This window comes from Pantherophis guttatus, chromosome 2, assembly GCF_059756535.1.
Source record: "Pantherophis guttatus breed Tessera chromosome 2, ASM5975653v1, whole genome shotgun sequence".
Taxonomy (NCBI): Eukaryota; Metazoa; Chordata; class Lepidosauria; order Squamata; family Colubridae; genus Pantherophis; species Pantherophis guttatus.
Window position 1 is genome coordinate 126,455,986 of NC_142064.1, and position 17,803 is coordinate 126,473,788.

Below are 17,803 nucleotides of genomic sequence, written 5' to 3' on the forward strand. Positions count from 1 at the left end.
TTTATCTGAATTAGTCAATGAAAATTGGACAGGCTATTGTACAAAGGAGCTGTGTATTGAGAACACACTACGAATTTTAGTCTGTCAAGCTTTCCATTTTGGGAAACGGGGGTTCTGTCAAGCTTTAAAAGCATGTCAGGGTTTGTCACAAAATAATACCTCAGTGTCATGTGACACTGGAGAGGCTTAAAAGACCAGTTGGGATTCCAAGGATGCTTTGCTTCATTTAGACAGATGCTGGTAAACTTTTAAATATACAAGTCCTGTTGTCCTGATGGAATGTTCCATATCACTGGAATGTCACCTGTAAATCAGCCTTTGTTAATAGGTCCAATTTTTTTTAATGCTCTTTTTTATGTCACAGTCTTGTAACTGTAAATCTGTTCATAGTTTTTACAAGCTATCAATTTGTTAAAGCATCAGTAGAAAATCCATTGGTAACTTCACACTCTTGTAATTTGCTGGATAATCTCCAGTAGGAATCTGGTGGCAGCTGAGAGAGCTGGTCTGCTCTTTTTCATTTTCTTCTGTCTGTAAAAATAGCCTTTGCTGGATTTCTGCATCTGTGATTCTCTCACTTCCCATGGCTTTGACTGACTTCTTTTTATGTTTGTGTTGTCCTAAATGAAGAATAAAACAATGGGAACTGTCATCATTGGGAACACAGATGATCAATTCATTTGGATGACCTTTGGAAAAGAAAAATGTCCAAATCTGCCAGGTTCAGTTGAAAATATCATTAATTATAACTTTCTTTTTAGATAATGATTCTAATTTTTTAAAATGTGGAAATCTTCCGGATGGAACATTGGAGAAGTACAGTAGTGGCCAAAATTGTGGAAAACTTTTGGGAAGAGTATATTTTCTAAAACTAGCTAATAACACCACTTTTTTTTAATAGTACCATAAAATTATATATCAATCGAAAGATAATGTAATCAAGAATGTAATGCAATAATTTCTATGAAGGATTTGCTATTAGAATAGCAGTTACAGTATAAAGAAAAGTGAAACACGTAGAAAAAATGAGATATACAAAAATTATCACCATAGAAAAAAACGAGATATACAAAAACTATCACATCAGTTAATATTTAGTTGGGTAACCTTTAGCATGATTTATGGCCTTACAATGTCTTCCCATGGAGTGAACCAAGTCTTTTAGTTCTGCAGCTATTATAATGTGAAACCAAGATTGAATTATTGCTTCTATTAACTGCGTTTTATTGCTGCGTCGCTTCTGACTAACAAGTTTCTTTAGTCGGCTCCATAGATTTTCAATTGGTCTGGGCTATTCCCAGGCCATTCCAGCAGTGGAATATAATTATCTTGAAACTCCGAAAAAAGTAGTGTTATTAGCCATCAAACCTCAAAAATACACTTTTCCCAAAAGGTTTCCACAATTTTGGCCACTACTGTAATTAATGGATTGAAATCACAATGTTCAATTTCCATCCATATATTCTGTGTACCACTTGCTCCTAATACTAATTTAGATTATCTCAAAACTTTATTGCAAATATGAAACTTTAGATAGTATCTTAACTCAGATGGTTTAACATTCTGTAATTGTTTATTCAACAATGCATTGACTGTTCATAACATAGCTATTGGAATAACAAACGTATTTCTGCAGTGTGATAAGTTTCTAGGGCGTGACATTTTAGAAAAAAGGTAATCCATATGCAACTAGAAAAATACTCAATTTTAGCACAAAAAAAAATTTGTTTTTGAAAATGTCAACTAATACAGAAGACTGAAGACCTTGTTTTTTATGCTTATAATGTAGAGTTGATTTATCATTTATTTACTTATATACAAACATGAACCTCTTCTCTGTTCCTTAAAAGAAGCAGAGGATGGAAGAGTCTGAGGGAGAATCAATATACTGATCTTTCTCCTTTATATGTCAGAGATAGGAAGGAGTAATGTTTTATTATGTGCTGTGGCTAGGGTGGCCAAATTTTGAGTGAAACTGAACATCTCCAAAAGGCTGAGTTGGTGTCATAGATCTTTCTCACAAAATGGTTGCCACAAGAAGGGAAAGACAACATTGCTTCACATTCACCCCTCTAACTTTGTACAGTGCTCTCTCATCCCAGTTTTGCTTTTGATTTAATTTACAACTTCACATTATTTTTATTTTCTGGGAATGCCAATAACACCTCTCTGATCTTAACTGGATCACAGCGAGTCTTTGACTTACAACTGTTTCCTCAGTGACAGTTCAAAGTAATGACAGCCCTGAAAAAAGAATGCACAACATGATTTGAAGTTCTGATGTGCACTATCCACCCCCACGGTCATGTAACCACATTTTGAATGCTCGGCAACGGACCCACATTTATGGACCTTTGCAAGATTCCCACATTCACATGTGTTTTTTCTAGAAACCTGAGTTTCTGGCTTCCAGCAAAAAAACCACCCCATAGTAAACAATGGGTTCACTTAGCAACTGCCATATGTGCTTTTATGAGCGCATGTTAACAATCACTTTTTAAAAAAAGGTTATAAAATTGGACACATTCGTGTGATGACCTGCTTTATCATCATCTCAACTTAGGACTGAAGTTTTGGGCCCAATTACCATCATAGCTTGAGGACTATTTATATGGATGAGATGGCTGACCTGACAACCCTAACTGAGATCTCAGTTGAAGAAGGATATGAAGGAGGGGGATTATTCTCTCCCAATCTGAGTCTCTCTGGATGCTATGCAATCCACCAAAACAGGTTTGCAGTTGAGAAAGAGGAGTTGATAGTTTTTCTCTCTCCAGGTATCCTATCTGTTGAATGCCAGTCTACTGCATTTATGTCTTGACTTTCCAGGAAAAACTGGATTTTCCTTAACTGACAAAAGTGCTAAGGAATGTTTCTTGTCAATTACTGTCTTACCCCAACTTTGTGCGTGAACAGATCACCCGTGCAAGTATATTACCACGTCTAATGTATTTTTTTTAATGACCATAGTCAAGAAGGAAATCCCTGAAATGTTTGCTTTTCATCTCCTTCCTGACTCTAATTTAAGCAACCCACCTTTGCAGGATAATGTTCAGTGCTTCTAATAAAAGGGATTGTATTCCACAATACTTTTATGAGCCGTGGTGGCGCAGTGGTTAAAATGCAGTACTGCAGGCTACTGCTAGCTGCCTGCAATTTGGCAGTTCGAATCTCACCAGGCTCAAGGTTGACTCAGCCTTCCATCCTTCCAAGGTGGATAAAATGTGGACCCAGATTGTTGAGGGGCAATATGCTGACTCTGTAAATCGCTTAGAGAGGACTAAAGCACTGTGAAGCAGTATAGAAGTCTTAGTGCTATTGCTATTTTATGTCACAAAAATTTAGAATTAAATTCCGTGGTTTAGGTGGGCTCGCTTTTGTAAAAGTTTATCTTAAGAGCATGTTTATATTGAAAAGTTTTGCATTTCATTTATTAGAGGCAATTGAGATAGCGGCTATCCCAAAAAACCTTTGCTGCTTATCGTAGACATAGCACTGCCTAAATCCACAAACCTTTTTTCTTTTTGCAAGAGAATCTTTCCAATTACTTGTGCAATTTTACAGAAATTAGTTAATTTTAAGTGGCACTCTACAGCTGTGGAATTAGAAGGGCATTGTGAGTAAATATGGTCAGGACTCTCCTTTGGATAAATATTTCCCAATCTAAATACAGGCCAGATTTTGCACTACAATTATTTTTCGGTCTATGACAGATGTTGCAATCTGTTTGATGCATAAATAGACAGGGATACTTTTGCCAAGAATTTCATTTGTGGAGCTACATATTGACTAATAATGGTGGGCTTTGTTTAATATGAGAGTCCTATATATTACAAATCTTACCCATACTGATTGATTCTTACACTCATTAATCTCTTGTAGTTCAGCACTTATAGAACCTGAGATAGTCAAGTTGAAGAATTCATGGTTTTCCTGATATTTAGGGGTGCTCATGTCAGGACCTAATGTAGAATAGAACTAAAATCTATTAAAGTTAATTTATATGAAGATAGTTGTAGTTCTTTATCTAGACAATAGTATAGGAGTTAGTTGACCTCATCAGTAATAAATCAATCCCTTTTCAGTTCTTGTCCAAATACCCAACACCGATAAAAATAAAAGTAAAATAAATAAGGGCTTTTACAGTACTGTGGGTACTTTAAAGAAAACAAAAATGTTGATGGACAAGAATCTGCAGTTATGACCTTGCTGTGCATTTGTGATCTTGCCTGGCACACTTTGAAAGCAAGGTCAAACCTGCAATACTCCTTGAAGGACTAAGGGAGGGAAAGAGTGAATGGCTACATTTCAATATATGAGGAGAATGAAGATGCATCAAGTCAAACAAAGGAGGTGCTACAACAGAAACCGATAGAGAAAGCAATAGTCAGAAAAATAATAAAAAAAGCAAGTTCAGAGGATGAAGGAGAAAAGATACAGAAGTTACCCTGCAGTGTTAGAATTCATGAATCGTTTTCAGACCGTCACAAAAGACCCATCTCTTGAGTCTTCATGGTTATTGAAGAAGCTATGGAACAGGAGCTAGGATGATGGATCCCTGAAAGTCAAGGGAGGTGCAGCTGTATTCTGCAAGAAGACAAAGGTAAGGATTACAGTAATTGATTATCTGCTTTAATAAGAGCCAAACAAATGTATGCTATTGGACCCTCTTGTTTTTTAAGTGTAATGTCCACCAAAACAAGGATCAGGGATGTGACAGAAGATATATCAAGTGCACTGCCAATAAACCCTTCCTGCTAACCTATGTAGGGACAAATGCTACAATCATATTGTATGGACACCAAAACAATAGTCAGATCAAAGAAATCTGAGTCCAAACCACAACTGTAAGCCAAACAAGACATTACCTTCCCCAGTTGTCCTGAAGAAGGAGGAAGTGCATTTAGATTCCAATATTCCGTTATTGTAGCCTTATAATAAAAGTAGTATTAGCTTTCATTTCTTTGGTTTCTTAGTCAGATCTACCTTGGAGGGCTCGCAAGGCTCTTGGACCTAAAGTAGTAGTCTCATCCACATTTATGGTCCATGGAAGAACATAGAAAAGGAAGAAAACTGCAAGTGAATGGCTGACTATATAAATAGTGTTGACAAACGATATATAATTTCTGGGACATAGTCTGAAAGATGGACTGTGTTCCCATTTTTTAGGAAGCAAATTTTTGGCAAAATGGGCCCTTTCAGAAAATAGTTAACATGTCCCTTGCTGAAAACTTTGTTCCAAAGGATGGAGGAAAATGTAAAAAGATTGGTTGCAAGTTGCTTGATAACAACCAACAACATTTTGCCAATGAAATGGAGTAGCAGGAAGAGTGGGCATATTGTGTAATGTTGATGTTCTTGATTAGAAGTGAAATTAAAGTTGTCATTTAACAATGGTCCAGTACATGAAGGTCCAATATGGTGTGAAACAAACCGAACATAGACAAGTTTGTCATGATTAGCAAATTTTCTACAGATATTAATAAAAGAAGGAAAGGTGAAACAGTCAAGGAATATAGTCATAAATAGAATAACAGAATCCCAGACCTAGTTAAATATAGATAGAGCAAATCCACCAGCTGTTGATAGCCACTACTATAGTTAAATATATTGTGACTTTAGATAATTCAATACATTGGTCTTGTAGCTGCTTTATAATCACTCATTGTGATAGGTGAAAAAGTTTCTTAAGAACCAGCTGTATAAGATGTTGGGTATGATATAAGGGGCAATTTAGCAAAACGTGCCACATGTGTTTGATATCTGGGTATACCTACCTATTTTCATCACAGAACAGGACATCATCAGTATGTAAATATAACAAAATGAAGATGCACAACCTCATGATATTGGAAATAGAAAATGTTCAATTTATTTTTTGCTCTGCCTTGACTTTCCCTGGACTCAAAAAGCATACAGCTAGGGGGAATCATCCCAATATACCAAATCAGAATCTGCTTTTTCAAGGAAGAAACATGACTATCTAAAAGTGTGAGCTGGACTATGGACTTGCCCTAACATTTATATTTTAACCAGAATTGAATTTGGCAGATCTTAAGAGATGTAGCGAAGAATATGTTCTTCGGGCTCGGAAGCCTTCCACAATGGCTTCCTTCACAATGTAAATCCTTCCACAATAGTAAAATCTGCCTGAAACAGCTACTTATTCCCTACAATAGCAGGTCCAGCACATTTTGGCCTCTCTCTTGTATCCATTTATTATTTATTGTTAGATTTATTGCTTGCCTTTCTGAGACACTCAAGATAGTTTATGCAAAACTATTGGGAGCCTGAATAGCTCTGCAGACTAAAGCACTGTAATTTAACACCAGCTGTCTGCAATTAAAGTAAGTTCAAATCTTGCCAGGCTCAAGGTTGACTCAGCCTTCCATCCTTTCTAAGGTAGGTAAATTGAGGACCCAGTTTGTGGGGGCAATAAGCTGACTGTATAAAATATACAAAAGTATGAAGGCTATTGCTTAACGCACTGTAAGCCGCCCTGAGTCTCTGGAGAAGGGCGGCATATAAAATCAAATTTTAAAAAAATTACAAAATATAAAAACATAGGGAAATCAATTACAATCACTATTAAAACTTCAAACAGGCTGCTCCTTTTTGTCCAACTCCCTATAAGAATTACATATTAAGTACCTCTGACAAATAACTGTGTACTTCGGTTTCTTCTGCTATTGCTGTCTCAGATCATATAACTGGTGACTAATAAATGATAATCTGTCAATCTGAAACAGGGTTTAAATCGATTTTTCATTCTATGGGAAGGTATCCTCTATAATAACAATATTGGAGAACCTACTGGAAACACACACAATTCCACAAAGTAAAAAACATTTGTTGAGTTGCTTTGGAAAAAGATTTGGCACTGGATGAATAGGAATTGGAATGGAGATTTTTCCAACTAGAAAAACATTACATATTTTCGAATGGTTGAGAATATGGAGTGAGCCTTTGTAACATAATTGATGTGGGTGCAAAGTATTTTGATGTTGATTGATTCTTGGAAGTTTTCCAGACATAACTATGAAACCTTTCCTATAATTTGATCTTTATGTAATCAAAATTGGGTATCTTATGGGACCATTTACTTTGATTGCATCTCAGGTTCTTGGATTCCCCCCCCCCCCGGGAATTTACATAAAAGCAATTTTCTTCTTTGAAATCAAAACCAAAAAAATTGTTTGGAATATTCACTGCATAAATTTGTTACTTCCTGAACTAACCTGCTGATATGTTTTTCAAAAATAAGTGGGTGGGGTGGATATAAGAAAGAAATAATACACAATTGCTTGGGGCAGTACAAAAGAACTTCAGATATGGCATAAATAGGTATAGGCATAAATAATGGGTAAATAATAGAAGCTGAAAGTAACTTGCATTGTGCTCCTAAGCTTGGCATGAAAACAAAGCCAGCCTCCAGAGCCAAAGCCTTTTATCATTCATACCCAAGCAGAATTTGAGACTACAGAGATTTCTCATGCTAGGTAAGAATATGTTTATAAGCTGTTACGGACATATTTTGACTCAAGATGTGGGGACTCTGGGGAAAGGTGCCTGTGAGACCTAGTCTTACTGTCACTCATTGGCTCATACCTTTGACTGTGGATTTAATTCTCACTGCTCCTCAAAAGGAAAAGGGCAAGTCAGTAGGCTGCTATTCATTGTTAAAACATGTTTGAGCTCTAAGCTTACATTCAGAAATGTCAAGGAAGAGTGGCTACAAAAGCAGAAAACTTCAGCAGTCAGCCATGGGAATATGTAGAGACATTGACCTTGGCAGACACTTTATGATGCCATATCCTGATTTGTGATTTCAGTCTGGTTGGGCTTGTCATAGGGATGGACTGTACAGTAGCCTTTCCTGACCATGTTTATTCATACACATTACAACTTCCATCCACAATATAATCACCAGCTGCTATGACAGACTGTATTCTCTGTCGCTGGCCAATATCGCTTCTTGAAGTATTTAGTTAGGTTGGGCTGATGCAAATCTTTATCATCATAATCATCATTGTCCTGTCAAATCTCTGATTCTTCAAAAAAAAAAAAAAAAAAACCTTACCCAGTGACTTTCCCAGTTGTTTTATAATTGGAACACAGTACTAAGAAGATTAACTCATTTGCTAAGAGCTTTGCTAATTTCTTAGCTAAATATCAATCATCAGGAATGAAAACAGGGTGATAAGAGCTTTCTTTAAAATGGCTTGAGTTATGGATGCAAGCATGCCTACCTAGTCTGCTGTTAGCTTAATCTGGCTTCATTTCAATCAAATTTACATTTGACTCCATAGCATCCTTAAAACCCAACTATGACAGATCTGCTTTTCCAACATGTTCAAGATCCAGAAATGGTTAAGCGTACATAGAGAGACATTGAACTGATATTTTCTAAGGAGTCTACATGGGGCTGAGGATGTACAGTTTGGGGAGCCAAGAGGTAAATTCCGAAACTTTCTTGTTCAAATTAAGATCTTACTGGCTGAATGGCTGATACTGTCATGATCTGTTAATAAAGAAGCTAAAACTCTTTTCAACGTGTATACATGTGTAAGAGAAATACTTGTAGATGAGGAAGAGAATCTGTAGAAATTTGGTGCCAACATATCCAACATTACTTTTTTATTGTTACTGGATTTTGTTGTTGTTAGATGTATTTCTTAAAATGCAAATCACTGTTCATTTTATCATATTCTTTCATGAGGAATTTTAAGATCCACCCTATTTGATTCAGACATCAGACTCTAGTACAAAATAACAGAATAAAAAAGTTGGAAGGGACCTTTGAGGTCTTCTAGTCCAACCCCCTGCTCAAGCAGGAAACCCTGTATCAGCATCATAGTCTTAAAAGTGGTTGTCCAATCTCTTCTTAAACCATAAATTAAACCATAAATGGCCAAACTAACAAAAGCTAGCCTCCTGAAGCTACAGGCCTTTTGTGCCACCAAGTTTTTCAGCATTCCATTTCCATAAACCTGAATTGTTTTTCTCATGGAGTTTGGGTGAGAAACTCTGATATGCCTGCTTAGTGGATGGAATAGAGCCATAAACTATTACTAAGGGTACATTAACATATTTCATAAATATGGTTTCATAGCAATGAAATTCAATCAATGTGAAAGCAGGAAACGCTGAATTTGCTCATATATCAAGGGAGGAGGCCAGCTCTGAAAATTGCACCAATTAAATACCTAAATGCTTCATGCCATTATAAGAAGCACTTCTATAGTTCTAGCAGATGCATCTGTGTTGCGTTGGACTATGAAACAAATCCGAATTCCCAAAAGCACAATCTCATCCTACTTGTTTCTCAACACTAGAGACAGAGGAAGTGATGTTCCTACACTGTTACCTCAATCTTGCTTTATGAATTACATGAAGCAATTATTAATGTTGTGATTTTAAGTAGAGGTAGTAGCTGCAAGATGCTCAAAACAAACTTAAGGTGGCCTAGAGATGGCGAGATGAGTTTAAGCCTTTACCTCATGTCCATCTAAACCAGATTTCCTATCAGAAATGCTATTTGTAGTGGGACAAAAATTCTCATCAGCTGTTCTCAGTGATTCTGTCAGGAGGGCTCGGGGGCCCAGTTCTATTCAGGACTTGAGCCAGTGGCAATAGGATAGAATTAGAGAAAAAAGAAAGAAAAGGGAAAGGATGCATAGGAGAATCCCCCCTCCCCTGTTCGATGGCTGAAAACTAGGAAGAAAAATTATGTATTGTATGTTTTATTCTGTCTCTCTCAGAGATAACTTTTTAAGCACTTTTTAAAGAGTATGATGCTGAAATCAAAATATAACATTGTAGAAGGTAGTATGTTGAAGTCCTCAACTTATAACCACAATTGAGCCCAATATTTCTGTTACTAAGTGAAATATTTGTTAAGTGGATTTTGCCCCATTTTGTGATCTTTTTTGCCATAGTTAAGTGAATCACTTCAGTTGTTAAGTGAAGTAACACAATTAAGTGAATCTGGCTTCCCCATTGACTTTTGCTTGTCAGAAGGTCACAAAAGGTGATCACATGACCCCAGGACACTGCAACCATCATAAATATGAGCCTATTGCCAAGTGTCCAAATTTTGATCACATGACCACGGGGATGCTGCAGTGTCTGAAACCAGATGGAGATTTGCATACTTCACTTAGCAATCACAATTGGGACAAGCAATTCCACAGTTAAGCGCCATAGTCTATGTGTCACTAAGTGGAAAATCATGTGACCGTGATGGGCTTACAATATCCCACTTCCCATTTGGTTGTTAAATGAGACATCATGTAACTATGACTTACAATTTTGTTTTGCGTTCCCCATTAACTCTGCTTGTTGGAAGCCTGTTGTACACAGACAGTGATCATGTGACCACGGGACACTGTGAGGGTCCTAAATGTGAGAATTGGTTGCAAAAATGATTTTTATTTTACGCCATCATGACTTTGATCAGGTTTTAAAGAAGGCAGTCGGTAAGTGAGGCCTACCTGTCATTTCATACCTGGCACAAAGCCAGTAAGCTGCACTCTTGCATTCATTCCCCAAAAGGGATTCTGGCACAGCTGCCTGTTACTTTTTCCTATTTTATTTCCTTGATGCTCAACTGTTCCTAGCACTGCTTTCATTGTACATTTAATAGCTATTGATTCCCCCCCCTCCCCCTCCATCAGATCAATAGCTTAATGCAGCTGCCATGGCTACAGTTTCCTCTCTCTGTGCTCTATCCTTTCCAGCACTCGCTTTCTCCTGCAGGGCTTGGAGGAAAAGCAATGGTTGGTTGAGCTGAAGCTATTTCCGTGCAGCTGCACGGAAGCTTAGGAGAACGGTGGGATTTATTGGCCTCAATCGTTTTGTTTGTTCTTTATGCATCCTCCAGTTTAAAAGGGTCTAAGTTGGAGCCAGAAAGTGATGTAGTTCTGGAGGCTGCCGATAGATGGCAGCACAGCGCTATTTTTCCTTCTCCAGGGGCTATTGTAAAAACAACCCTGGAGAAATAGTTAATTAGGATTGCTGAGTTTACTTATTTATATCAGGGAAGCTTTATAATAGGAAACTTCCCTCAGGATCCAGAACAAATGCTTAAGCTTATTCGGTTGCTAAATCAAAAGCTGCCATACCACAGAAAGCAGGCGTGTTCCTCACTGAAAAATTTCCTTTGCAATCCCAGATAGGAAAGGGGGCAACAAAGCTGCTATGGTTAATAAGTAGTTGGAATGCTGTGTAAGTACAGACAATTCTGATAAAAACATCTGGGTGGAAATGGAAACATCAGAATGACTCAAATCAAATTTCAGCCAGGTTGATTTAGATACCTATTTCGATACCTATAATGAGGCATGGTGGTTAGAATGCAGTACTGCAGGCTAATTCTGCTGACTGCCAGTTGCCAGCAGTTTGAGTCTCACTGGCCCAAGGTTGACTCAATCTTCCATTCTTCAGAGGATCCAGATTGTTGGGGGCAATATGCTGACTTTGTAAACCGATTAGAGAGGGCTGTAAAGCACTATGAAATAATATATAAGTCTAGGGTGGCCCTATAGACCAATTTCTTTGTGTTGTGTTACATGCAAAGTTATGGAATCAATTATAAACCAATCCATTGTTCACCACTTAGAGACAAATAATTTGCTATCCGACAAACAGTTTGGCTTTAGGAAAAATTCGTCCTGTAATTTACAACTTTTGCACTGTAAAATCATCTGGACTACATGTCTTGATCAAGGGTTAGGGTTAGAGTTACATAGATTTTTGTAAGGCTTTTGATACAGTAATGCATGATAAACTGCTGTTGAAATTAAACTCTTATGCCATTTCTGGACCTTTGCACAAGTGGATGGATGCTTTCCTGTCTAATAGACTGCAGAAAGTCAAAATAGGGAACTCGCTGCCTAATCCTGCATCAGTTAACAGTGGTGTTCCTCAAGGCAGCGTTTTAGGTCCGATGCTTTTTTTGCTCTATTTCAACACTTTATGTAATCAGCTTAAAAGCAATTGCGTTCTTTTTGCCGATGACGTAAAATTATTCAATTCTACAGATAATTCTGTTGTTTTACAAAGTGATCTCGACTATGTGTCTGAATGGTCATCTATTTGGCAACTTCAAATTTTGATTAATAAATGCTTTGTCTTACATATTGGTAAACGTAATCAGAATGTCAAGTATAAGCTAGGTGGCATTGATCTAGCAGATGACCCTCACTTTGTTAAGGACCTAGGTGTACTTCTCTCTGACGATTTATGCTCCAAAGCTCACTGCAACAGCATTGCTAAAAAAGCATTAAGAGTTGTAAACTTAATTTTGCGAAGCTTTTTTCTCGAAACGTATTGCTAATTGGAGCTTATAAAACCTATGCTAGAGCAATTTTAGAGTATTGTTCAACTGTTTGGAATCCCCACCATATATTTGACATCAGTACAATCGAGCGGGTTCAGAAGTACTTCACGAGAAAAGTCTTGCACTCTTCTGTACACAATAGAATTCCTTATGCTATTAGGCTTCAAATTCTCGGTTTGGATAACTTAGAACTGCGTCGCTTGCGGTCACACCGAGGTATTGCATACAAAATTGTACGTAGTAATGTTTTACCAATAAATGACTTTTTCTGTTTTAATCGCAATAATACATGTGCGAACAGCCGCTTTAAACTCAATGTAAATCGTTTTAAACTTGACTGTAAAAAATATGATTTCTGTAATAGATTTGTCAAAGTCTGTAATGCCCTACCTGATTCAGTTGTCTCAGGTATAAATTTTCACAGTTTCAATTACAAATTGACTTCCGTGGACTTCATACTTAAGTGGTCAGTAGAGGGGGCGTGCATAAGTGCACTAACGTGCCTATCGTCCCTGTCATTGTATTTTTATTCTCTTATTCTTGTTCTCGTTTTTGTTTGACAAATTCCAATAAATAAATTAAATAAATAAATAAATAAATAAATGCTGTGGCTATTCTCTTTAATTCATGCAGAGTTGAGAATGTTGTGTCAAGAAGATGGAACTGCCTGTCTTCTAAAGAAGGAGGAATACAGGAAGTGGTTCCGGGTCAGCCCTGAATGTGAGGACAGCAGAGGCATCCCTTATGAGCTTGCACTACATTTAGCAGAAACAGGATTGGAAATTTTTAAGGAAATTGAGAAGGCGGGATTGTTCCTATGAGCAGGCCTACCATATCAGGCCAGTTGTTGGAGGGCAACAAACAGGGACTTTAGTATCATGGAGGTAGCCCTATTGTCAACTCCAGACATCGGAACGTTCGGCTACAATCGGGTAAACCACGTGGATTGTCTGCAAAAGGTCTGGCATTTGATCTGCAACCATCTCCACACAGGGCTTGGAAAATCCCTGCCTGACATCCTGGAACGCTATTACTAATATGAGTAGATAACACTGGGCTAGAGGAGGCAATTTGTTCTGCTGCGAATTTCCTTTCACACATTCTTACGCGATTCTTGTTTTTTTATTCAGGAGCCAAAAAAGCCCCAAAAAACTCCTTTCTGTTTTCCTCTTACCGCCTTATGGTAGCAATCAATTTTAGATTTTGCAACTGGGAGCAAAGAAATGTTTGATGATGTCCTTTTAACAAGCCCTGCAGTTGCCAGCAACTGCAGGATAAAGCAGGCTGGCTGACATCACTGAGCAGTCCTGCTTTAGAGCAGAAGGGCACACAGATATTTCTCCTTTAGCTATCACAATTGGGACCTGCAATTTGGTCATTAAGCAAAGAGGGCACTAAGCAAAACCGCAACTGTGCTTATGATCAGCTTTCTTTTGATTTACAGATCTGTGAAAGTTGTTAATGCAAGGATTCGTTGCAAAGTTATTTTTTCATCACTGTTGTAACCACAAAAGTCAGGCCACCCTTAGGTTCAGTATTCAACCCTTGTGATTTTGATGGGGGAGAAATGTAATAAAATTGCCGTATACCAAATCATGGTATATCTATGGATTCAACTAATTCTATACAGGTAGTCCTTGATTTACGACCACAATTGAACTCAAAATTTCTGTTGCTAAGCGAGACATTTCTTAAGTGACTTTTGCCCCATTTTACGACCATTCTTGGTAAGTGAGTCATTGCAGTTGTTAAGTTAGTAACACGATTGTTAAGTGAATCTGGCTTCTCCGTTGACTTTGCTTGTCAGAAGATTGCAAAAGGTGATCACATGACCCTGGGACATTGCAACAGTCATAAATATGAGGCAGATACCAAGTGTCTGAATTTTGATCCTGTGACCATAGGGATGCTGCAATGGTCATAATGGGAAATACTCCAGAAAGATTGGGGGGGGGGGGTTCACGATTCATCTCAGCAAATCCACATGGATTTCCTGAGGCCAGTTGACCAGGCCTCACCAACGGCACCCTGAGGCCTTTTGCACCAGGGCAGCACTGCTCTTTGAGAGCCCACTCCTGCTTCTGCACTCCATGGCGGTGTTACACCTGAGGATGGTCCTGGATTTCTCCAGATGGGTGGGGAAGTAGGCCGGGAAGAAAAAGAGATGCTATGGAGGAGGGCTGAGATCAGGCTGCCCCATTGCAAGGATCTCTGTGCTAAGCAAGGAGCAGAGAGAGTGAGAGAGCAAGCAAGATCACTCCCTTAAGGCAGTCATGAAATCCAATTTTTTTTAATACTGGTTCTGTGGGCATGGCTTGGTGGGCATGGCAGTGGAAGGATACTGCAAAATCTCTATTCCTCCCCATTCCTGGGGAAAGGATATTGCAAAATCTCCATTCCCACCCCACTCTGGGGCCAGCCAGAGGTGGTATTTGCCAGTACTTCAAACTACTCAAAATTTCCGCTACTGGTTCTCCAGAACCTGTCAGAACTTGCTGGATTTCACCCCTGCCTTAAGGTAAAGGAGTGAAGTATGGGCTCAGCTGGGCAAGTGGTAGAGACAGGCAGGAAAACTAAACAAGCAAGTAAGATTATCACTCAGCCAGAAAAAAAAAGAAAAACACAGGATTTGTTGTCAGCTCTTAGTGTGATGGTGTATCTAATTTAGATTTCTGAGAGATGATCTTAAAATAAACCAGTAATAAAAAATACTGTTGTTCTAATAAAATGCATAAGCATAAAAATGCTGCCAGCTCAGTGGCCAAAGTGAAATAGCTCTGTTTCACAGCTGTTTTGCACATGGCTCTGGTATGTGTGTTTGTGTGCTTCAAAAAATTAATAAACGTATGTTTGAAGGCACCTGGAATGCTCTTCATCCGCAATTTACTTTTGTATCTATGTATGAAGAGGCTTCAGTGTCCCATCCTTCAGGCTAGTGTGAATTAGTTCTCATGAGGCATTTGAGATGATCTGAGTTCAAGAACTTTGGTTTAGAGCAGGGGTGTCAAACTCGTGGCCTGTGAGCCAGATGCGTCAGGCGCTGGGCATGCCTACCCCCAGTTTAGTGAAGGGGGGAGTTGCAATACGTCACATGATGACAATGTGTTGTCACAATTTTAACACCCCTGGTTTAGAGCTTAGTGTCTGATGTCTGAATCCAGCAGCTGTGACTTGTTGAAGCCATAGCCCAAAAGAAGTGTTGAGTTTTTTCTAGCCATATAAGAGAGGTTACGGATGAAACCTGTGACACTGTCAAGCAGATGATCTGTCCTAGAGCTGTAGCAGGGAGATACCAAGTCTGCTCCTGAGCAGCCACTTTCAACAAAGTGGAACTAGCAGCTCATACCCAGTAGTTCCATTCTACTTTTTTTAGTCCTTCATCTACTTTCTTCCTTTCCTCTCCCTTTATTGTTGGATACAAGTTGGACCTTCTCTCAGAATACAGAGTTGGAAGGGACCATGGAGGTCTTCTAGTCCAGCCTCCTGCTCAAGCAGACCCTATACCCGTGATGGCGAACCTATGGCACACGTGCCACAGTTGGCACAGAGAGCCCCCTCTGCAGGCACACGAGCCATTGCTCAGCTCATCTCCACCGCACATGTGCGCATGTACCTCCTGCCGGCCAGTTGATTTTTGGAATGTGCGGGGAGTGGGGGAGTGTGGAGTGCTCTCCCCACTGCCTGTTTCTGGGCCCAGGAGGCTGCAGGGAGGCCTGCTAGGCCCAAAATGGGGGAGGGGGGATCGCGCGCACATGCACGGGGGCTGGGGAGTGTGGGGGGGTCATGCACACATGTGCGGGGGGCCACACGCATTGCATTATGAGTCTTGGTACATGTGCACTTTTGGCACACAACGAGAAAAAGGATAGCCATCACTGCCCTATACCATTCCAGACAAGTGGCTATCTAGTCTCTTCTTAAAAGCCTCCAGTGATGGAGTATCCACAACTTCTGGAGGCAAGTCGTTCCACTGATTAATTGTTCCCACTGTCAGGAAATTTCTCCTTAGTTCTAGGTTGCTTCTCTCCTTGGGTTGTTTCCAACCATTACTTCTTGTCTTGCCTTCCAGTGCTTTGGAAAATAGGTTGACAACTCCCCCCCTTCTTTGTGGCAGCACCTCAAATATGGGAACATTGCTATTATGTCACTCCTAGTCCTTCAATTCCAATAGTAGACTCAGAGGAGGAAGTTCCATTCCTACCCGTTGGGGTAGACAGTATGGAAGGAAAGTAATTTGGGAAACTTGTAAAAGGATTGGAAAATTGGTGCTGACTGGAGGACTGAAAGGAAGAACAGATGGATTTTGGTCTTTATTCTCAGCAATAACTTTGCTTCACCATCACCCGCCCCCAGCAGCATCTAGCTACCAATTACTGCTAAAATTACTTAAGGACAGAGTTATGGTTCCGTAAAAAGGACAGGCGTGTTTTTCTTTTGAATCATGGATGCTAGTCCTCGCCAGCACGTTGATGAGGAGAGGGGAAGAGATGACACAGCAGTTTTCTGCCTATCCAGAGGAAATTCCCACAATTACTTCACTTTCTGGCAAGCCCAAAACATGTGTAGGTGGCTCAAGCCACCCACAGTAAAGCATCTGGCTTGGACTCGTGGGAAGACCCCAAACTCCTCAGCTTCAGGGTTGAGCAGGTCATCATCAGGGGAATTGACTTACCATAACTAAGACTGTGGGCTGAGGTTGCTTGTCTGTGTTCTCTTTAAAAAGCCAGCTCTGATTTCAAAACAATCTCCTTCTTTACAGAATGTCTCTTTTTGTGCTGAAGCTGTGAACTGGAACAGAGAATAAAAATAATTCAGAGCTACTGTAAGATAGGGTATGGAAGGGAAAACTGATATACTCTTCATCTATGGCCCTATCATTTATTTAAAGTTCTTGGCAAACAGCAGAATGCTATTCCAGATTGTAGGATACAGATTAATGGTCTTAAATTACAGGAAGGCAGGCTGGTTAAATACTAGGGAAAACATCTTTACAGTAAAATCTGTTTGACATTGGAAATAATTACTCCAAAAAAGTAATGATGTATCTGAGCAAAAGCTAGATAGCTATCTCTCAAAGATGTTTAATTTAGATTTCTACACTGAACAAGGGATCTTAAAACCCTTTCCCACCTCCAAGGCTAAGTTCACAAAACACATCAAATCTTGGTTAACAAAAGATGTCTGCTGTGTTCACAATCATGCATATCCCAAACAAATCAACCATATCATGGCTTAAGAAGTTGTCCTAGATCAGGGGTCGCCAACCTTTCAGACCTCAGCATCCACTAAATTCATAATTTTAAATCCCGCGGACCACTAATATGATCTGCCTAATGACCGGCTGGGTGGGCGTGGCTAGGTTATCATGTGACTGGGTGGGTGTGGCCAACAATGTTATTCACGTTGAGGGGCACCTCGCCAGCCTCTACTCACCCCTCCCCTCCCAGCCACTCCTCACCTCCC

General features: G+C 39.3%; 1 long non-coding RNA gene across 1 annotated transcript; it reads right to left on the bottom strand.

Annotated features, from left to right (window-relative positions):
- Positions 1 to 34: 34 nt before the first annotated feature.
- LOC148115316 (uncharacterized) lies at positions 35 to 17,128 on the bottom strand. Its single transcript, XR_015732386.1, has 2 exons — positions 17,013 to 17,128; positions 35 to 620 (listed from the first exon to the last, which is right to left on the bottom strand). It is a non-coding gene; the product is annotated as an uncharacterized LOC148115316 (long non-coding RNA).
- Positions 17,129 to 17,803: the final 675 nt, after the last annotated feature.